This window comes from Miniopterus natalensis, chromosome 6 (genome assembly GCF_054644295.1).
Source record: "Miniopterus natalensis isolate mMinNat1 chromosome 6, mMinNat1.hap1, whole genome shotgun sequence".
In the NCBI taxonomy this organism is placed as follows: domain Eukaryota; kingdom Metazoa; phylum Chordata; class Mammalia; order Chiroptera; family Miniopteridae; genus Miniopterus; species Miniopterus natalensis.
The window spans coordinates 9,623,697-9,646,835 of record NC_142086.1 but is presented as its reverse complement, the minus strand read 5'-3'; positions in this window follow the sequence as shown (position 1 = coordinate 9,646,835).

Sequence of the window (23,139 nt, the reverse complement as noted above, 5' to 3'; positions counted from 1 at the left end):
ATGCAACTAATGTTTCTTCTTTTCCTCTGCAGCTCAGCTCAGATCTCGGGGCCTGGGGGGCAGGGCCACCTTCCAACTTTTGAGGCCCTCAGAACTTTTATCTTTATGGGCCTCTTTCTCCATAAAAATATTAAAACTTGTATTTTACTGTTGTATTTGTATAAAGGACAAATACGTTAAAATTCTATATTAAGAATTTTTTCAACCTAAGAGTTATTATTTTTCTTCTGGTTTTAAAAAAATTAAAACATTTTTAAAGACACTTAAAAATATTGTGGGCCCCAGATACTGTGCCTATGGGCGTAATATGTGTCGATCCTGTTAAGAGGTGCCCACTATGTACCTGGGTGGGTACATTCAGGTCGAGAACATGATATTCAGGAGACAGGTTTGCAGAAAATTCCTCGCTGAGCTCCTGCCACCTGTCCACACTGCGTGCTCGGCTCTCAGCATCATTACTGAATCTCCATCCATTTGAAGGGAGTGAGGGTGTGAAGGGAAGTGTCGGTTCTCACATGAGTCACCACAATACTGTAGTAATAGAGGGTTACAGTTTCCAATTTTAAAGGGAAATTTACTGAAGCACATGGGCAGAAATATCATATCAAGAATAAAATTTGTCGTTTTTATTATGCAGATGTCCTAGCATTAGTCATAAGAAAGGCCATTTCAAAAGATGTTTACAAAGCTACCTTTGAATCTTGGGCTTCACTACCATAATATTTTTCAGCTGTTGACTGAGTATCCAGTTTTATGATCCATGGAGTCACAAATAGAAAGACATAAGATTGGCAGTGGCTCCTACAATAATATTTCACACTTGTCATTTTCAGAATTTATCACCAAGATACTATTTATTATAATCTTGTTTGTCACTATAGTTCTGAGTCACCCTTCCCGACCTTGTGCTACAGGTCTGCAGGTGGTCAGAGTCTAAGATGCAGCCCTGAAATGTCCTGTTCTCTTCAAAAAGAGCTTTAGTTCCCTTTAACCTCACACGAGATGCCAGGCAGTGCATCTGGCGGTGTGTGTCCTCCGACGAGGATGGCAGGTTACAGAACTAGAGCGTGAGAACTGCTCTTAATATTGTTAAAACTAAGTGAACTGAATTATTGTTGGGGAGGAAAAAATAATTTTTTCTCTACCCTTTTAGGTTCTTGGCTGAGACCCCCCTTGTAATAAACAGATTAACAGGACAAAAACAAATTTAATTATGTATGTATGTAAACCTCACAGAGATACCAGACTCAAAGGCAGCCAGGCAATTAAAGCCTATAAACCATCCAAAGCCAAAAACTGGGAGAAGAGCCTGGGGCTTCCAAGCGGAGGAAGGCAGTTCATAGGAGGGTGAGAAGGGAAGCTGTTTGGTAAACGAGCACTAGCCCTGCGGAGCAGGTAAGTCCCTCAGGTGGAGAGGTTATCACTGGTAATAGCTGTCTTCCTGCTACGTCGGGGGGAGGCAGGCAGCCTTCCCTCCGTCAGCTGGGTCTCCGTTGCCTTCAGCTCTCAATAATCCACATGCCCAAGTGGCACATGTTGGGGTTGCTTACTCCGAGCCCCTCCTTATTTTAGCAAAGACAGGCGACCGCAGTGGGCCGAAGCCAGCCCACCGCCTGTTTCTGTGTATCCCAGGAGACAAGGACGGTTTTTAACATTTTTAAATGATTGAAAAAAAGACAAAAGAAGATATTTAGTGCCGTGAAAACTGTGTGACATTCAAAGTCCAGTGTCCATAAATAAAGTTCAAGCGGATGGCGCCGCCCCGAGTCATCAGGCCGGGCTGCGGCCGCCGGCGGCTGAGGGCGCGGCTGAGTGTTTCGGAGTCCGCACGTCCCACGGGGCCGCAAGCTTTACCGTCCGTCTCTTCACAGAAAACGTGTGTTGACCGCTGTCTTCGTGTTGCCAGGAAAAATACAATTCTTTCACAAAGTCAAGGGAAAGGAATGCTGGGGGCCCCCACACAGGAGGATGAGGTACAGCGGGAGGATGTGCTGGGGCGAAAGCAAAGGCCTGGCCCCGGCGGCGCGGCTCCGTCTCCCCGCAGGAGCCCAGCCTCCGGGCCTCAGCCCCACACGCGGCCCCTCCGGCCCAGGAGGGCCAGGGCCTTCTGTGTGTCCCGTTCCCCGTCTGCACGTCCCCCACCTCGGCTCCCGGCACCAGGGCCAGGGCGCACGCAGCTCCACGCGCAGGCCTGCGCGGCTGCTGCGGACACGGAGGCCGTGTGCCGGGGGCCTCCGCGAGTGGGAAAGGGGAAGCTTCCTCTCAGACCAACCCGTCTTCTTCCTGCTTCTTCCCGGCCTTGTGCTGGTGCTTCCCCTTGTCCAGCCCCTTTCCTGGATCTTGCGCGTTTCCTGCCCTTGTCCCAGCGGATCCTTTCCACAGATTTTCCCAGGCTAGTCTCCGCCCCTCTGCGGCCGCCATCTTGCTCCTACTGCGCATGCCTCAAAGTGCTGCGTGGCCTCTGGCTTCTGCTGCGCATGCGCCTAGTAGGAGGCCCGCCCCCGTGCCATGGAGGCTACAGGTGCACCCGGCAAAGGAATTACCCGCTTCTCTCCCCACCCCCTCCTGTGACCTGCCTGTGGTTCCCCTGGGAGACTGGAAAGGGGGCCTTTCCTGCTGGCTCTGGGGTTAGCATGCCTTGCGCAGAGGATGGGGCTGTCGCCTGGGGTGTCTGGGAAGCTGTCATTTCCCGACTTACTAAGCTTAGCCGGCGTTCGCCCTTCCCTCCTGGTGGTACCTAACTAACTGCCCACGCTAACGTTAGAGCATGAGAGTTTCTACAGGAGTCAGAGCCACAAAGTTTCTCCTGGTGATCACATTACAGGAACTCTTCCCCCTGAAAAGGATTGCTGGTTAACCTCTGCTGACCTCTCACTATGCGCTGCACCCTGTGTTAGGTGTTTTTATCTGACATTATCTGACTTAATCCTCACAACAGTCCTCAAGGAGACTGACTGATTTGCCTAAAGTCACTGTTAGCAAATGCTCTAACTGGGATTCAAACTCAAGACCATCTAATGCCAACGTTCACACCCATCAGCTGTGCTGTCATTCATCCTCATTGTGTGCTCTTGCTTCCTTTGTCAAATGTTAATTGACCATAATGGCTTGTTCAATTTCTGGGGTCTCTGTTTTGTTCCATTGATCTATATGTCTGTTGTTGTACCAATACCAGGCTGTTTTGATTACAGTGGTTTTGTAGTATAGTTTGATATCTGGTAAAGTGATCCCTCCAACTCTGTTCTTCTTTCTCAAGATGGCTGTGGCTATTTAGGGTGTTTTTTGGTTCCATATAAATTTTTGGAATATTTGTTCTAGCTCTGTGAAATATGTTGTTGGTATTTTAATAGGAATTGCATTGAATCCATAGATTGCTTTAGGTAGTATGGACATTTTAATGATATTAATTCTTCCTATCCATGAACATGGTATATTCTTCCACTTGTTTATATCTTTCTCCATACCTTTTTTCAGTGTCCTGTAGTTTTCCAAGTACAGGTTTTTTACATCCTTGGTTAAGTTTATTCCAATGTATCTTATTTTTCTAGTTGCTGTGGTAAATGGTATTGTTCTTTTAGTTCCTCTTTCTGAGAGTTCATTGTTGGTGTATAAAAATGCTGTCGATTTTCAGATGTTAATTTTGTACCAGCTATCTTACGGAATTCATTTATCAAATCTAGTACTACTTTGGTTGAGTCTTTAGGGTTTTCTATGTACAATATCATGTGATCTGCCAGTAATGACAGTTTTTCTTCCTCCTTTCCAGTTTGGGTACCTTTTTTGTTTTCTTCTTGTCTGATCACTGTGGCTAGGACTTCCAGTACGATGTTGAATAAGAGTGGTGAAAGAGGAAAACCCTGTCTTGTTCCTGTTTTAAGGAAAATGGTTTTAGTTTTTGCCCATTGCGTATGATGTTGGCTATAGGTTTGTTGTATATGGTCTTTATTATGTTGAGGTATGATCTCTCTATTCCCACTTTGCTGAGAGTTTTTATCAGAAATTGGTGCTGGATTTTGTCGAATGCTTTTTCTGCATCTATGGATATGATCATATGATTTTTGTCCTTCATTTTGTTTATGTGATGTATCACATTTATTGATTTGTGAATATTGTGCCATCCTTGCATCCCTGGAATAAATCCTACTTGGCCGTGGTGTACGATCTTTTTAATGTATTGCTGGATCTGGTTTGCTAATCTTTTGTTGAGGATTTTAGCATCTGTGTTCATCAGGGATACTGGTCTAATTTTCTTTCTTTGTAGTGTCTTTATCTGGTTTTGGGATTAGTGTGATGCTGGCTTCACAAAAGGAGCTTGGGAGGCTTCCTTCCTCTTGAATTTTCTGGAATAGTTTGAGGAGAACAGGTGTTACTTCTTCTTTGAATGTTTGGTAAAACTCACCTGTAAATCCATCTGGTCCCAGACTTTTGTTTGCTGGGAGTTTTTTTGATTAATGCTTCATTTTCATTAGTTGTTTTCAGCCTATTCAGATTTTCTGATTCTTCCTGATTCAGCTTTGGAAGATTGTACATTTCTAGGAATTTGTTCATTTCACTCAAGTTGTCCAATTTGTTGGCTCATAGTATTTTCTTATGATCCTTTGTATTTCTGCTGGGACAGTTGTTATATCGCCTCTTGCATTTTTGATTTTATTTATTTGGGTCCTCTCTGTTTCTTGGTAAGTCTGGCTAAAAGTGCATCAATCTTCTTTATCTTTTCAAAGAACCAGCCCTTGGTTTCATTGATCTTTTGTTTGTTTGTTTTTGTTTTTTTTAGTCTCTATGTCATTTATTTCCCCTCTGATCTTTACTATTTCTTTTCTCCTACTTACTTTGGGTTTTTCTTGTTGTTCACCTTCTAAGTCTTTAAGTTGTAGGGTTAGATAATTTATTAGAAGTTTTTCTTGTTTTTGAGGTAGGCCTGTAGTGCTATGAATTTCCCTCTCCGGACTGTTTTCATTGTGTCCCATAGATTTGTGGTTCTTGTCTGTTCATTTTCATTTTTTTCCAAGAAGTTTTTTATTTCTTCCTTGATCTCTTTGGTAACCCATTCATTGTTTAATAACATGTTATTTAGCCTCCATGTGTTTGAATATTTTGAGTCTTTTTACTGTTGCTGATTCCTAATTTCATGTCATTTTGATCTGAGAAGATGCTTGATGTGATTTCAATCTTCCTGAACTAGTAGAGACTTGCTTTGTGTCCTAATATGTGGTCTATCTTTGAGAATGTCCCATGTGCACTTAAGAAGAATGTATATTCTGTGTCTTTGTGATGGAATGTTCTGTAAATGTCAGTTAATTCCATCTGATCGAGTGTGTCATTTAGGATTGCTGTGCCCTTGTTAATTTTTTGTCTAGAAGATCTATCCAGTGATGTCAGTGGGGTGTTAAAGTCTTTTTCTATGATTGTACTGCTGTCAATCTCTCCCTTAAAGTCCTCCAGAAGTTTTTTTATATATTTGGGTGCTCCTATATTGGGTGCATATATACTTATCAGCATCATATCCTCTTGTTGGATTCATCCCTTTAGTATTATTAGTGACTTTTCTTGTCTTTGTTATGGTCTTCGTTTTGAAGTCTATTTTGTCAGATATGAGTATTGCTACCCCTATTTTTTTTTTTTCTATTCCATTTGCATGGAAAATGTTTTTCCATCCCTTCACTTTTATCCTGTTTGAGTCCTTTGTTCTGAGGTGGGTCTCTTGTAGACAGCATATATATGGGTCATGTTTTCTTATCCATTCAGCTACTCTATGTCTTTTGATGGGAGCATTTAAGCCGTTTACATTTAAGATTATTATTGATAGGTACTTCCTTATTGCCATTCTTTATGTCTGTGTTCTGCTCTTTCTCTACATTTCTTCTTCTTTTTACACCAGCCCCTTTAGCATTTCTTGTAGTGCTGGTTTGGTAGTAATGAACTTCTTTAGCCTTTTTTGTCTGCAAAGCTCTTTATTTCACCTTCCATTTTGAATGATAGCCTTTTTGGATAGAGTATTCTTGGGTTCAGTCCCTTATTTTTCATTACTTTTAATACTTCATACCACTCTCTTCTGGCCTGAAGTGTTTCTAGTGAGAAATCAGCTGTCAGTCTAATGGGTGGTCCCTTGTAGGTAACTTTCTGTCTCTCTCTTGCTGCTATTAAGATTCTTTCTTTATCTTTAATGTTTGTCATTTTAATTATGATGTGTCTAGGTGTGGGTCTTTTGGGGTTCATTGATTGGAACTCTCTGGGTTTCCTGAATTTGAGTGACTTTCTCTTTCACTAGGTTAGGGAAGTTTTCTGTCATTATTTCTTCCAACACATTCTCTAATCCTTTCTTGGATTCTTCTCCTTCTGGTATACCTATAATGTGGATGTTGTTACGTTTCATGTTGTCCCAAAGCTCCCTAAAACTGTCTTCCTGCTAGTTTTTTTTTTTCTAATTGCTGCTCTGATTGGCTGTTTTTATCTACCCTGTCTTCTAATTCACTGACTCTGCCATCAGCTTCTTCTAATTTACTGTTGATTCCTTCCAGTGTATTCTTTATTTCAGCTATGACATTCTTCATTTCCAATTAATTCTTATGCAGGCTTTTGAAATTCTCACTAAGTTGCTTGATTATCCTTATAACCATTATTTTGAACTCTGTATCTGATAAATTGCTTGCCTCTATTTTATCTAGCTCTTTTTCTGGCAATTTCTCCTTTTCTTTCATTTAGGTGTTGTTTCTTTGTCTCCCCATTTTATTGTGCTGGTTCTCTGGGGGTACCAGGTCAAGGCTGCAGGGCATGAGCAGGGCATTGTTTCCAGTAGTCCCAGAGCCCTGGTCCATCAGCCAGGTCCTGATGGCAGGCCTATGTGTTTGGTAGGTGTTGGGTCACAATGGCAGGGCCAGGTGCACCACATCAAGGTTGCAGGCCAGGTAGGTGGGTAGGCTGGTAGCTCTGCATCAAGGAATCAGAAGTAACATTTTAGCATGTAATATTTTCTTCTTATTTATCCACAGCAGGCTTTGAGATAACCTCTGAGTTCCACTCCAACAGTGTTCTCACCTTCTCTTACCTGTTTTATTTCTTTAAATGCAATCACCCAAACAACATATGATATTTTGAGGTTCAAAAAACAGTCAGGATATTGTTTATTTTCATTTTTAATGTCTTCTTCAATGATTCTTTGCATTTCATTGTTGTTTTGTTTCATCTTCTTGGGGCCGTCGAAGCAAAATAGGGCAACGTTTTCAGTTTAGAGTCACTTTTCAATCACATTCCAGGATCCTAACTTTATTTGCCAAGAGCTAAGGATCTTTTTACATTGCTCACATTAGTTTTCTCAGAATAGTTAAAATATCATTTTCCTGCATAGTTCAAATTTTTTAGTTCTCATTCTAAAGGGAAAGGTGCAGCACATGTTGTGTGTGTGTACCCTGAGGAGGCTGCCCAGTGAGGCGGAAGGCCTACATGCCTTTACAGGAACTGGAGCTTCCAAACATCTCCCCAAGAATTCCAGAAACAATCTAATCTCTGAGTTGGAAGTCAGCCGACTGTTCCCTGACTCATGACTCCAAATACATCTTTTAATACTCGGGCCTTCACTTCACAGGAATGGGAGTATACATCACCTGCACAGTGTGGATAAAGCAGATCAGTTTTAAAGCTTCCCATTTATTTCAAAGAAACAATATTTTGAAAGAGATATATTTTATCCTGTCCTCTTAAATGTATTTTTCAAAACATTTCTGCCAGGTTTCAAGGTAAATTTTCACATAAGCATTTTTTCAAATGCCTCAGCATAATTGCCAGTTGCTAGTAGGGGGCTGGCCCTGACACAGCTCCTGAAAGGGCATTTCTAGGTCTCTGTGATGATCAGTTCCACAAGCTGTGTGATGAGATGATGTCATTCATCATGCTAGACTGAAAGACTGCAGTTCCTGCCTAGCAACTCATTTCCAGAATGAAAGATGCTTTCTGGGCATTCAAGCAACTTTTTCAAAGATTTTTATTATTTCTCTGTGATATTCATGCTTATTCTGTCTCTTCAGCTAGTTCTTTATGTACTAACTTCTTTCCGTTCCTTTCTGGAAAGCCTAATGAAAATTTTATTTACCCTCACTATTCAACCCATTTCCAATCCTATATTTTTCATTTCATTTTGTCTTTTTAGAAAACCAAGGTCAGAATACATAAAATCGAAGGCAAGGAAGTGCTTTGGTAATAAGCATCCCCACGTGTGGCTAGTATATGCAGTCGAAACCTGGACTTGATGAGGACCACCTCACACATTTCTCAAGCTCAGAATTCCACAAAAGAGAATGCCTTACCCAGCTTTTTTAGAACTGATATAGCTTTATCAATAAAATGTCGTATATTAACAACCAATTTATTCAAACTGGGTGTAGATACTGTGTCACAGAACCAGCCAACAACTTCAGAGGAAGCTCCAGAATCATGTATTGACAGTCAAAGACTAGCAACAATGGATGAGGGTGACAGCAAGGCCAGATTCCGCCCAAAACACCCAGAACTGACTGAGAGCCCACACTGAAAAAAGGCTTGCTGTTCCCAGGCTCAAATGGGTCCTGTAGAAGACAGCCGACCATTGAACTAGAGCCTGGTGAAAACAGGAGTAACCAGCCATGTCTGCACTTGAATCAAGGTAGAGAAGCCATACGCCTGGCCAAGCTGGAAAAGATGAGTCCATGCTTTTAGTCATGTCAAAAGAAATTGGGTAATGTGTGTCCCTAATCTTGTAATTACCTATACTGAATACAACTCTCTGGAACTGGATAAATAATAGCATGTGGCCTTGAGCTTTCTGTGCATGCAGAATGTGCAGTGAGATGTCTAAGAGGCAAGAAAGAAAGGTTATGAATCCCAGGGTTATATCTTTTAGAGAAGATCTTTCTGTCCCTTTTAAGAATCACAGAATGTGGAGGATTAAAGATGGCAGTGGACTGAGTGGAAGCTACACTGACACTCTCCCTGGACCAAGCTGGAATTACAATTAAAATATAGAAAAAAACATCCTGAATAATCAACTGCAACTGAAGACGAGCTGGAGAGCACCCTCATAACCAAGGAGGAAAAGTGGAGACTGCATACAGATGGGTAGGAAGTGTGGAGGCACAAGAGGGCTGGCTGGGCTCCCACAGGCAGCAGCTGAAGGTCCGGAGGCATATCTCAACTGTGGGGGGTTCCCACTGAGGACTCTGGGGCCTAAACCTCAGGCTGGGCTTCCCAGCCCAGAGCACCAGAGCTGAGAAAAGTGCTCACATAACATCTGGCTGTGAAAAGCAACCAGATTTCTGTCTGCCAGGGAGAGACAGCTGGAAATGCAGGCACCCTCTTAAAGAGCCAAAGCACAAAGTTTACTGTGCAGCCACTCACCTTGGCTCCAGTAGAGGGAGGGCAAAGTGGGCTGGAGCTGTGTGGGAAGGATCTGGGGTTGTGGGCTCTGGAGATAGAGCTCAGAGGGCACCCCTCTGGATTCCTGTGTTGAGTCATTCCTCAGCACTGCAAAGGCAGAAATTTACCTTCCAAGCAGCTTGTGCCTCAGGGTGAAGCAATTGCCCCACCCTGTTGGAAAACCTCTCACCCCACCCCGTGGAGTTTCAACAGCCTGAGGCTCATTAAGAGAATCAGATTAATCAGCCTGCAGGCAGAGGTAGACTTCAGAGTGCTTTGAATCTGCCTCATCTGCTTCTGGACCTGGGCCTTGGAAAAGCAGACTTTGGTGTGCATCTTGGTCCTGTCCAAATGCACTCAGCCCCAAAAGAGGGGACCTCAAGACGTGGGTTGTTGATAGCTCCAAACAGGGTACTCAAGGCAAATTACAAACAGTGTGTGACATTGGCCTGCACCAGAGACTATCCAAAAAGACCAAGAGTCCTAGCAGGCCTACCTAATACATAGAAACAAACCCAAATAGGCAGCCAAAGTGGGGAGACAAAGAAAAAGAAAAAGAAAAAAAACAAGCCCCAAATGAAAGAACAAGAGAATTCTCCAGAAAACGAGCTAAATGAAATTGAGATAAGCAATCTATAAGATATAGAGGTCAGAACACTGATTGCTAGGATGCTCAACAGCATGAAAAAAGATATGGAAACTGTGAAGTAAATTAAGAATGACATAGCAGAAATAAAGACTACATTGGACGGAATAAACAGCAGATTAGAGGAAGCTGAGGATTGGATCAGTGAATTAGAAGACAGGGTAGAAAAAAATCACTCAATCAGAGAACCAAAAAGAAAAAAACCCAACAATTTAAAAACAGAAGGACAGTCTAAGAGAGATGTGGGACAACATGGAACATAACAATATTTGCATCACAGCAGTGCCAGTGGAGTTTGAAAGTAAGCAAGGGTTAGAGAACCTGTTTGAAGAAATAATGGCAGAAAACTTCCCTAAGCTGGTCAAGGAAAAAGTGGCACAAATTCAAAAGGCATAGAGAGCTTCAAACAAGAAGAATCCAAAAAGCACAACACCCAGATACATCATAATTAAAATGCCAAAAATTCAAGACAAAGAGAGAATCTTAAAGGTAGCAAGAGAAAAGCAATCTGTTACCTACAAAGGAGCTCCCATAAGGCTGTCAGCTGACTTGTCATCAGAAACTCTACAGGCCAGAAGGGAATAGCATGAAGTATTCAAGGAAACTCAAAACAAGGATCTGAAAACAAGACTACTCTATCCAGCAAGGCTATCATTCAAAATAGATGATAAAATAAAGAGCTTTCCAGACAGAAAACAGCTAAAGGAATTTATGACCGCCAAACCAGCATTGCAGGAAATGTTTAAGGGACTGCTGTAATTAGCCCTTGAAATAGAAGCATTGCAAGAAATGTTAAGGGGACTGCTGTAATAAGAAGAAGAAATAGAGAAACATAGGCATAAAGAATTAAAATGGCAATAAATAAGGACCTATCAATAATAACCTTAAGGACTTTAAGGGGGAGATCAACAGCAATACAGTCATAGTCGTGGACTTTAACACCCCACTAACTAATTTCACTGGATAGATCTTCCAGACAAAAAGTCAACACAGAAACAGTGACTAAATGACACACTAGATCAGATGGATTTAATTGATATTTACAGAAGATTTCACCCCAAAGCTGCAGAATATACATTCCTCACAAGTGCACATGGGTCATTCTCAAAGATAGACCACATGTTAGGACACAAAACAAGTCTCTACAAGTTCAAGAAGATTGAAATCATATCAAGCATCTCAAATCAAAATGGCATGAAATTAGAAATGAACGACAGTAAAAACACTCAAAAACATTCAAACACATGGAGGCTAAATAACATGTTATTAAACAATGAATGGGTTACCAAAGAGATCAAGAAAGAAATAAAAAGCTTCCTGGAAACAAATGAAATTGAACACACAACAACCAGAAATCCATGGGACACAGTGAAAGCAGTCCTAAGGGGGAAGTTCATAGCACTACAGGCCTACCTCAACAAACAGGAAAAAATTTTAGTAGACTACCTAACCCTACAACTTAAAGAATTAGAGAGCTCCCCTGTGAGGATTTTTTTCTACCCTGTCTCCTAATGCACTGATCTGAACCAGGGCGTTTGTTTGCTGGGAGTTTTTTTTTTGTTACTGCTTCAGTTTCATCAGTTGTTATTAGCCTATTCAGGTTTTCTGATTCAGTTTTACATGATCTCACTCACATGCGGAATCTAATAAACAAAATTGACTGCGGAACAAAATAGATCCAGAGACACAGAAGCATGGAACAGACTGATGAATCTCAGTGGGAAGGTGGAGGTGGGGAGAGATTATACGCATATATGTGTATAACTTATATAGCATATATGCATAACCCAGGGACACAGACAATAGAGTGGTGAAGGCCTCAGGGGGCAGATGTGGGGTGGAGGGAATCAATGGGGGAAAAGCAGAATATCTGTAATATTTTCAACAATAAAAATAAATTTTAAAAAAATCACAGAATGTTAGCTATCACCCAGAGAGGCCCCTCTGGATAGGGTACATCGAATATAACCAGAGATAGTTATACATTAGGAGAGCAGTTTGCAGATAGTCTTAAAACATAGAATTTATGCAATCAGTGTTGGTATCTCCCAATTTTATTAAAATGCAGTATGCATTTGAACTCTTAATCTGTTTTAGTTTTATTTTTTTAAATATATCTTTATTGATTTCAGAGAAAGGAAGAAAGAGAGTTAAAACATCAATGGTGAGAGAGTAGTCATTGATAGGCTGCTTCCTACACGCCCCCGACTGAGGATTGAGCCCAGAACCCAGGCATGTGAAAATATTTTAAAACTACCATCATAAAGCAGCAGAGAACAACCAAACTCTGGCAGAAATGGAAGAGAATAATGAAGGATGAGATTCACATTGATATAGTTTTGCCACTGAAAGCAAAAACCCCAGTTTGAACTTGGCAGAGTGGCTAAAATTCAAGTGGAAAACAGCTATTTTGTTGGCTTGAAATGTCAAAGAATTAAGCCTCAAACTGTAAAAAAAAACAAAAAACACACACACACCTGAAAATTAAAGGAGGAAATCCCAGAAAAGAGGGACATACAGAAGGGGAGCCCTAAATCTGTGGAGAAGCTCACCTCAAATTCCTGACTGATTTCTAAACTCTGCATATGTGGGAGAGACTTCAAGGAGCCCAGGGGAAAGCAAGAGCTAGAAGACCATAAAGTTAAGCAGACATTTCATTTGCTGCAGAGTATAGGGAGACTGAATTTAAAATTTTGAGTTCTGCAAAATTAGAAGGACTTGGTAAATACCTCAAACTGAAACAGACCTGTGCTCACAGGCATTAATCCAAGTCTACAGAAATTCAAGGTAATCAGTGAACAAAGCAATACTCCTCGGAGGAAGATAACACAATCCAGAGTCTCTATAACATATCAATCATAATACCACTATACAGTTTTTTAAATGACTAGATAGGATATATCAGTCTGAATCTGATCAGGGGACAGAAAGCATACAGTAGTTTGAACATAAAGTGTGTAATATAAAGAATTAAGTTATTATAGAAGAGTAACTATAAAGTTGTAAAGAAACCTCTAAAGGGGGGGTTCCAAAGAGAACTACTCTGAGGCTGAGGGAATATTCAAGAAAGAACAAACTTGGAAGGGGGTTCCCTTCCTAAAACTGGGGTTCATATCTCCTTGGAGAAGGTATGGTCGTAGTACAGTGGATGTCAGAGAAGCCCACTGGGTTCCTCAATCCAGGCCTGTTCTATATCACAAGGCGGCAGGAAGCAGTCTTCCAGTGCACAGGTGAGTCAAGACTGGCGGGTGGGTACAAAGAGAAAGGGTGTTAGGAGCCTGCTTGCTGGCAAAGCGATGCAGCCTGCGTATGCAGCGTCCATGTTTGGAAGATCTTAGAAAATAACTCTTGGGGTGCAGGCAAGTCAAGGCAGAGATGGAGCACCCCTTCCTGCCAGCACAAGGCCTGAAGGATAGTGGTATCTACCTCAGGAAGAAAGCAGGAAACAATGCTTTGGGATATAAGCAAATTGAGGCTAGGGGCAGCTGTACAAAAGGAATTGAGGCACCTTTCCCAGTATAAGACCTGAAGTGTGCCATTGTCCACATCAGGAAGGCTGCAGAGTGAAAGTCATCAGGCCTGAGATAGGGCACGAAAGGACTGTGTGCTCTAGGCACACACCTGGGGCAGTGTAGCACTGGGTGTTCCCACCCACATGCATACTGATGGACACTGGAACAGGAGAGATCGAAAACAATTAAGCATATGAGAGTAAGGAAGAGAAGTGCCCTCCCTTCTGCAACGTTTGTCCAGCCTCTTCACTAATAAAACTTAACACCATGCTCGCTGTGTAGAAGAAATGCTTACACAGTCAGTTCAGTTTTACAGAGCAGGTACTAAAAGGTAAATTTGGATTTAGGAGACAATAAATTGATAACAGGCATACTTGCAAAGAAACAAGAAAATGTTATATGAAGCTAAAAGGAAAAGCCTTCAGTAGAAATCAACCCCAGTATTAAATACTGGAATTAGCAGATGAGGACTCTGCAATAGCTATTATAAATATGTTCAAGGGCTTAAAAGAAAAGACATCATAATAATTGAACAGATGAGAAATGCCAGCAAAGAAATGGACACAATAAAAAAAAAAAAAAAAAAAGCAATGGAAATTCTATTTCTGGAAATAAAATATAAGAAATTAAAGTAAATTACTTAACAGCATATTAAAAAGAAGAAAGGGTCAATAAACTTGAAGACAGATCAATAGACATTATCAAATCTAAAGAACAGAGAGAAAAAAAATTTTAAAAATAGAGACTCGGTGGCCTATGGAACAATATCAATGGGTCTAACATATGGTAATTGGAGTCTCAGGAGAGAAGACAGAAAATGGGGCAGAAAAATATATTTAAAGAAACAATGGTGAAAAACATCAACTTTGAGATCCAAGAGTCTCAGCAAACTCCAAGCAGATAGATACAAGGAAAACCACATCTAGCAAAATAGCTGAAAACTGCTGAAAACTAAAGATAGAAAATCTTGAAATCAGCTAGAGAAAAAAAAAAAAAAATCACATACAGGGGAAAATATAGCACAAGTGACAGATCACTTCTCTTCAGAGGGGAAAAAATGGAGGCCAGGAGACAATGAAATGACATTTTAAAGTGCTGCAAGAAAATAAAAACTGTCAACCCAGACATTTTTAGATAAATAAAAGCTGAGAGAATTTGTCACGAATAGATTTGTACTACAAAAAATATTAAACGAAATCCTCTGGCTGAAGTGAAGCAGCACCAAATGGAACTGTGAATTGAGGGGAAGGAATTAAGAGCACTGGAAACAGTAAATATTAGAATAAATATAAACAGCTGTTTTCTTCTCTTAAGTTATTTTAAAGATGACTGTTTAAAGCAAAAATGTATAACATTGTATTTTGAGGTTTGTTATCCACAAAAATGTAAAATATATGCCAATGATAGCACAAAGGACGGGGTGGCATATATGAAATTATACCGTTGCAAATTCTTCTGCTTTGAATGAAATGGGACAGTATTAAGTCTAAATAGACTGTCATAAATTAAGATGTAGATTATATTCTTTAGACCAACCAATAAAAAATTAGAGATATATCTAAAAAATGGAGGAATCTAAATGGAATACCCAAATATACTTGATAGCTCTTATGAAGCCAGGAAAAGAGGTGCACATAGAAAATAAATAGTAAGATGTAGACCAAATCCAATTGTATCAAAAATTACATTAGATGTAGATGGATTATACAACCCAATTAAAAGGCATAGAACTATTTAGCTGGATTTCTTATTTAGAAAAGCAAGAACTAACCATATGTTCTCTACAAGAGATAGGTTAACATACAATTTATGTCCGAATAGACATTTCCTAATTATACATAATGAAATTGGAAGCATCACTGGTTTTAACTAAATATGTTTTAGATATCTGAAGTTCAATTAAACTGTTAGCTTCCTCGAAGGGTCACAACCCACTGAACAGATGGAATTTGAGGATTTCATGAGACAAGCTTGTTTCTGCTGCTGCCAGTGGATTACTTGCTCACACAATTTCCTGCTCCCTCTATATCTGTATGCATTAAAATGTCATATTTAAACTTCAGACATGACCTAATATATTAAACCACTTTTAAGCACATAAGATCATGGTTTTAAATTTTACTAGTCTTTAATAAAGATAGAAATGATCAGTTAAATATGCAGGTCACTGGCCACAGAATCAAACGTTCCTCAGCGGTACTTCCTGCTATAGAGGCAACATGCAGTGGTTAGAGGCCCCTCGCACTTTCAGGGGAACAGGGGGCCAGTCCCGTCTCTTCTAATGGGCAGCGAGACCTGAGAAAAGCTACCTGACTTCTGTCTTTCTCACTTAATCCCTCCTACGTTTAGCAGGAGGTCTGGAAGGCAGGTTGCGTAGGTTCTAGTCACTCCACCTCCTTCTAACTAGGTAACTTGGTCACACTGCTTACCTTCTCTACGCCTTAGCCTCTCCATCTGTAAAATGAGTGTAATCATAGCCCCACCCTTACAGTTTATGAGGATGGGTAGAGCGCATGTTTGTGGAGCGCTTAGAGCAGGGCCTGGCACACAGAAAGCATTGTGCAACTGTCGGCTAAATAAAATAAATACCTTCTTTATAGGGTTCTCATAATGATTAATTAAAATAATTTCAATAAATCACTTACCACCCCGGTGGGTGGCTCAGTTGGTTGGAGTGTCGTCCTGTACACCAGGAGGTGGCAGGTTCCATTCCCGTCAGCGCACAGGCCTAGGTTGTGGGTTTGATCCCTGGTGGGGGTGTGAAGCGGAGGCAACCCATCAATGTTTCTCTCTCTTTCTCTCTCCCTCTCTAAAAATCAGTAAAAACATACCCTGGGGTGAGGATTCAAAAGGAAAAATAAATTAATAATCACTCACCACAACGTCTGACCGGTAGCAAGTCCTCAGCAGTAGCTGCCATTTGTTAGGGGAGGTGCTGTGGGTGACGGTGCTAAGCGTCAGCAGCTGTCCTGCTAGCTCACCTCCTGTCGGGCCCTGGGAGAAGTCTGTTTGCTCGCTAATAATGGGAGTTGACAACCTTTATGCCTTTTTCTCTTTATAGACTATATAATCGAGTATAAAAGTGGTGGTAAGGGAAACATTTTTTATATAGAGATCCCTTAAGCCCTTGAAACAACAAGCGTGTGGGAAGGAGTTGGGAAAGACATAATGCCAAGAGACGCAAAGTTGTGACTTCGAAGACTGCTCAAAGCTGATGGAAATGTTAGTGAGGAAGTGAAGCTTTAGGAACTACCACCTCTGGACAGGGCACGACTAGGGGAGGAAAGCAAGCTTGCAAGGACCTTGGTCCATAGCCTGGCAGCGACAGCATCCCCTGAGAGCTTGTGAGACACGCAGCCTCGCGGGCCCTGCCAGAGTCAGACTTAACTAGATCCCCAGGTGATTCTCATGCAAATTAAAATTTGAGAAGCATAGTTGTAGAATACTTTCACTTTCCCTGCAGTTTATTTTGAATATACCATACTAATAATATTGAGATTTTGGTAATATTATGCCTTTTTAGGGTGACACATTTTTCTCTGAAAATGCAATTTTAAAATTTGGCTGTATGCATGATTTTATTATATCCTGGGGACCAATTTTCCTAATTAAAAGCCACTTGCAGTTTTATAAAGTTGCCAAGCGGGTTTTACCGTATACGTCGCCAGCATTGCTCAGTTTCATTGCACGAGGGCTGCATGTTTTTGAAAACACGTCTGAGTGGCCGGCGCTCAGGCCACCCTCGCGGGCCGGAGACGAGGACAGCGCGGGGCGAACGCGCCGGGTTCCCAGGAAGCCGCGAGTCAGCAGCTTCTGAAATAGACTCCGCCTCGGCCACGGATTTTCTTCGCACGGATCTGAGGAGCTGAGCCGCGTCTCCCGGAACAGCCCAGAGAGGGAGCCTCTGGTCGGGGCCGCTCGGGCTCAGACCGAGTCGGGGCGCCCCTGCTGGGGGTCGCGCGGGGACCGGGCGCAGCGCGCGCCCCGACCCTCCGGCGCGGGGGGTGGCCTCCCCGCGCTCCCGGAGCTCGCCGCCTCTCCCCTTTGTCTTTGTTCCCGAGACCCGGGGCGCGGGGCGGGGCTGGGCGCCGCAGGGGAAACGCCCGGCCGCGCGGGGCGGGGGGCGGGGCCGGGGGCGTGGGGCGTGCGGGGACTCGGCCTCGGTGCTTCTCGGGGGCGGTTATACCGGGGTCTTTCCCGTGACCCCTGGCCCCGGTGAGGGCGACCGAGGGGCCTGCGGCGGCTCCGCGTGGGGCGGGGCGGGGCGGGGAGCTGCTCCCCGCGTGACCTTCCTCCTGCGGGGAACCGCAGCCCGCGGCTCCCGATCGGGCGGTAGGCTGCCAACCCTGGCGGCACTAAGGAATCACGGGGACTTGGAAGAGTTACTGAGACCCAAGTTTCATCCCAGGCACCCCACTGAATTGGCCTTAGGTACGGCCTGGGCACTGAGAAGTTTTAAAGTGCCCTGGGGACCGTGCCGGTCTGGGGGCGCGCCCCCTCCCCCTCGGGACCGCGCCCTGCTGTCCTGCTGCTTCCAGCTCCTCCGGTCTCAGGATTCCTTCTCTCCCTCCCAGAGGTGCCCTCTCAGCGACTTTCCAAGGCTGAGTCCTCTCGCCTGCAGGGAAAGGTCCTCACCCAGCCTCTTGGGTTTTAGGAGCCATTGTGACCGAAGCGTGTCCCTCCCAAATTCATGCGCACCTCGGGATGTGACCGTACCTTTAAAGGGGCAGTTGAGGCAAACGGAGTCCGTATGGGGGGAGCCTGATCCAGTGCGGTGAACTTATTAGAAGAGGCGATTAGGACACAGACAGACACAGAGGGACAGTGGGAGAAGTGTCATCTACGAGCCCAGGGGACAGAGGCCGTCGGGTGCAGTCACCCTGCTGACACCTTGAGCTCAGACCTCCGGCCTCCAGAGCTGCGAGGAAGCACACTTTTGCTGTTTGAGCCCCTAGCCTGTGGTACTTGTTAGGGCAACCGGAGTGACAAAGACACAAATCTTCCCAGCACACCGGGCCCCTGTGAGTCAGGTCCCCCTCTCCCCAGACCTTGATCAGTCTTTAATGTCTGAGAGACTTTTGCACAGAGAGGAACACCCACCGTGATATGAACTTTGCTTAATGCTCAACGGTTCGAGCCTTTTGGCATTAATATAAAATTTGATTAAATTCCCTTAATTTAAACTGAAATTGCAAACCCAATATGATTTATTCTCTTGAATACGTAAATATAATAAAACTTATTACAACATTTAACTTTATTCTAAATATCTAATGCCATATGTTAAATTTATTTCTTCATTAAAGTTGTGTTATGTCTCCCTAGGATTACGGATGAGCTTATTTTGACATCTAATGTTTCAGTAATATTAGTTTGCTACCTTCTAGGTCAAAATTCTCACCAGACCCCACAATTCAGTGAGGTTCTGGAGTTTTAAACATTTCCTGGGTGCGGTACAAAACTCCATTTTTTTTTCTCCCAAAGTGATTTAGATCCAAGCCAACAGTTACACGAGCTTTTTCTTATTGCATAACTGAGCTGTTAGGTTGCTTAGCTTTTAGGTTGTTCCTTTTTCTAGACTTCAGTTTGTTGCTGGAACTTGGCGATTGCCTCTGAAAAAGTGTATTTCAGGCCTCACTTGGCCGAGGTTATATAATACCCTCTCCCATAGTGGGATAGACTGATCTGGTCTATGAGGTTACAAACAACCTATGTGTTGTTATTGGTGTTTTACTACCATTGGTGGAACCACTGGAGCTTCGTTCCCTAGGAGTGGAGCCTATGTCCTTGGCGACCTTCTGCAGGACGCCGAGGAGCTTCATTGCCTTGGAACCCACCACCAGCCCTGTGTGTTCTGCTCCTGTGAATGACCCTGGTGCTGATTAACTGCTGGACCCCTTCCATCGGGTTGTCCTACACTTTCTGTCAACTCATCCATTAGAAGTTGATTCTCCTCATAGACTCCACTTGTTTCAATTAACCTTAATATTATATTTTTATGCCAAAATCATCACATCACTAGCAGTGCCTGAGCTTGAGTCATATAAAGTGTCACCTAGTGAACACTGGAAGGGCCTCGCTCAAAGGCTCTGGCCAATCCCAGGCTTCTTCCTACCCTCACTCCCACCATGGGGCGGCCAAAGGGCAGTCTCTGCCACATGCTTGGGGTCTTTTGTGATGAGCAGACAAATAGAAAGAGACAGGATGGCGTCTCTTCCCCCTTGGCTGATTTAACCCCCTCCAGAGAGGCTAAAAGCCTATGCAGGTAGTCGGGCGGGCTTGGTGAGGCCAGAAGGGAGCAGAGCTGCTCACCACTCATGTAACAAATCATGGGAATGACGGCAGCCTTTTATTATCCAGTTACTTGCTCCAGGCCCTGTGCTCTTACTTTACATATATTATACATACTATCTCATTTAATAGTCCTCCAAATGGTCTTTTGAGCTGGGCATTACCTTTATTGTATAGACAGGAAAGTACAGCTTAGTGAGACTAGAGGATTCCAGCAAGCAGCAGGCAGGGATTTGATCTAACTGCTAAATGCTTTTGGTGGGTTTGTTTTTCATTTTTTGTTTTTTTTTTTTTACTGTCACTGAAGTAAAATACACATGCTGGAAAGCTTCCCAAAAAATGAATTATTGCAAAATGAATAACCTGTTATAAACAGAATGGGAAACAGAATGTTACCAGCACCCCAGAAACCTTTGTCCCACCCCCTCTTCATCACCAGCCCCTCCTCCCCAAAACCTAGCCACTACTCTGACTCCTATCACCATAGGTTAGTTTTGCCTATATTTAAACTTTATATAAATTAAGTCATATAGCAATTACTCTGTTGTGCCTTTTTTCGGGCCTTTCTCCCTGGTGTTGTATATAGCAGTATTTCATTTATTACCATTACTGTATAGTATTCCATTGTGTGAGTATAACAACTTATTTATTCTGCTGATGGGCATTTAGAATCATAAAAGTGCTGCTACGGACACTCTTTCGGTGCAAAAGCATGCACACACTTTGGGATGTGTACGTCTGACGGAATGAATACATCCTCGATGCGTGCATGGCATAGCATGCGGGAGCACATAACAGCCAACGACTTCTCATCGGTGATTTTGACCTTGAGCGGTTTCTAAGGTCACGCCTGCCAGTTTCCTCTGCTGTGAAGTCTCTGTTTTCCCTTGTTCAGTAGAAGCGAGTCACAAGGCCCAGCCCACACTCAAGGGAGTGGTGGTGGTGGGGGGGTTAAGCTCTGCCTCCTGAAGGCAAGCGGGGGCAGGACTTCGCAGGCGTGAGGCTACTCAAGTGCTCGATTTCTCCTAAAAGTCACAGCCACTGATTTCAGATCCCTCGGTGCTCGGGACCTGCTGGTGTGGCATTTTGTGGTAACTCGCTGCTCTTCTCACTCCTTCTACACGAAGTACTTGCAATCCTACAAGGAACATTTGTCCCCGTGTCTTCATTTATTTATATCAGTATAGAGGCATGAGTATCTATTTTATTTGGCGGATTATAATCCAATACTGTCATTATTTATTTTGTTGTTCAAATTGTTCCAACTTTGGCCATTGGGAGCTCCGTTAATTGGGTCCTATGTGCCTTTGACATGCCCCGCCCCCCTTACTGAGCACATCTTGCTTTCCCTTTCCTCCCTCCCTCCCTCCCTCCTTTTTTTAAATAGCTTCATTGGGGTATTATTTATATGCCACAACATTTACCTGTTTTAAGTTAATGTGCATGTTCAACTTTAGATTTCATGCTCATCAAATCATATTAGGGGCACATAGTAATATGATTTTTAGTATATTTACAGAGTTGGGCACCCATTAGGACAATTTAATTTTCAAATATTTCCATCATCCCAGAAAGAAACCTCATGCCCATGCAGTCTTACTCATTCCTACTCTCAGCCCTAGGCAACCACTAATCTATTTTTTTTCTCTATAAATGGCTTTTCTGGATATCTTACTTACTTTCTGGCACTGTTAGATGCTCTAGGCTTGTATTTCCCCTGCCCTAGCCCTGAAAACAAGCATTTCTTCAAGGAGCAGGTGTTCTGTTTGTGGGAGAAAGGCACTTAGAAACCAAGAACTGGGTGCTAGTTGTACTTGTTGCCTCTTGAGTGTCACTGTTTCCAGCTTCTATCAGTGGACAGAGGTAGGAAATACATGTATGTGTGCTACCCCATGTATACACACACCTGCATTTATTTCTGTTCTCTCCCTGAATACATACATATTAATATAAACATAAGTTCATGCTGACAACTGTGCCTCTAATCCAGCACTGACCACATGGTTCATTCTAGCCTTTCCCTCTTGCTTACTTGCAATTTGCTTTCTCTGACAGTGAGAAACCTGGCTCTCTTTATTTGCAATATATTTTCTTGTTCAGTTTTTATATACATGTTTGTTGGGTACCCTCAGAAGGATATGTCCATGTGCTAACTACTGGAAGTTGCGAATGTAACCTTATTTGAAAAAGGGTCTTTGCAGATGTAATTAAAGATCTCAAAATCCTTATCTTGGTCCATCTGGGGGGATCCTATATCCAATGACAAGTGTCCTTAAGAGACACACACAGAGGAGAGAGACAGAGAGAAGGCCATGTGTAGAATAAGAAGGGGCTGCAGGTGGTGGTGGTGATGTTAATATTCTTCAAATATAAAATATTTTAAAAACACTCATCTTTTAACATTCACTTTAAAAATTGCTTTTAAATGCAACCTATCATTGTTCAACTTACACTTTTAGTTCTCTGATCATCAGCATTTTCGTGGATCCAGAAACAATTTTCCCTGGAAATCAAATCTGGGCTTTCTTAGAGGAAAGCAAAAACAACAGGAAAACTTAAAGCTTATTTTAATACTTTTTCAAAGACTACTTAATTTAATTAAATTTCATTGCTTGTCATCTGGGACTGAGATCAAGAAAAATTAGATGTTATCTCTTTTCCGGGGGAGGGGGTCTGATGGAGTCTGCATTTCTCTCATCTATCAGATCACCAGTGCTTTTACAGGCTTTATGCCCTCCCCGTTGGAATTCTGCAGCAAACATCTCTCAAGTTCAAGAGTAACTTTCTTGGAATGAAATGTTCCATATATGATTCCAGTATCATACCTCTTTCTCATCTGGTAAATCAGAGAAAATAAGTCAAAACTCACAGGACATTTTCTATCAGACAGTGTGACACTTAGGAAAACATGAAATCCTTGTAGCCTCTACAGTATAACTTAATGTATTATTTTGCTAGGATGCAACAAAACCGGTGGAGCTATTTTCCATGATGTTGCCAATTCCATTGTTATCGCCATAGGTATGCAATAAGCAGAATTTCCTCAAGTCCTTAACTCATTGTGGAGACAACACTGGGCTAAGCAGAATGCCAGGGACCTGCGATGGGGTAGGGAAACGGATGTTCTGGTGAGAACGAGGTTTGGTTGGACTTAAAAGAAGCTGATTATAGTAACTTAACAGAATAGGAGTTTATTTGCCCAATGTAGCAAGAGTCTAGAGTAGGCAGTGCAAGGCCAGCGAAACCTGAGAAAGAAGGTCCCTTCCCCCCCCATCCTGAGCACCGTCACTAGTGGATGCTCCACCC